The sequence below is a fragment of the Theobroma umbraticum genome, unplaced genomic scaffold (assembly GCF_002168275.2).
Source record: "Theobroma umbraticum cultivar Fairchild unplaced genomic scaffold, ASM216827v3 scaffold_130.0, whole genome shotgun sequence".
In the NCBI taxonomy this organism is placed as follows: Eukaryota; Viridiplantae; Streptophyta; class Magnoliopsida; order Malvales; family Malvaceae; genus Theobroma; species Theobroma umbraticum.
In genome coordinates this window covers 3567556-3567974 of record NW_018397264.1, presented here as the reverse complement: position 1 = coordinate 3567974, position 419 = coordinate 3567556, and positions in this window count along the sequence as shown.

Here is a 419-nt window from a genome sequence, read left to right as displayed (position 1 = left end):
CATTCAGCAACAAATCAAGATCAATAATCCACCCGGTTTCCTACTTAATTTACAGAGAAATCCCAGCGGAAAAAACGACGTCGTTTCCTACTTAATGCTTATGTCTCTCCTGCCTTACGATGTCGTTTTACCAAGCCATAAACCTGTCCTCTGAAACCCCAGCCTCTTTCTTTTCCTCCGCTCGTCTCTCTAAGACTCTAACCGAGCCGCACCACCTCTCTTCCACGATGGTTCCTGGGTTTCACTCCCGGCCTTCCTGTCTCGAGCCGCAACTCCAGAGCACTTGCCTTAGCTTGTTCTAGACGCCAACTCAACAAAGTAGCTTTTTTTCAACGCCAAATTGCCCAACAATATAAAAGCCACTTACTTTTCTCTCAGAATCTTAGATCTCAGATTTCAAATATCAAATCTCAGATCGT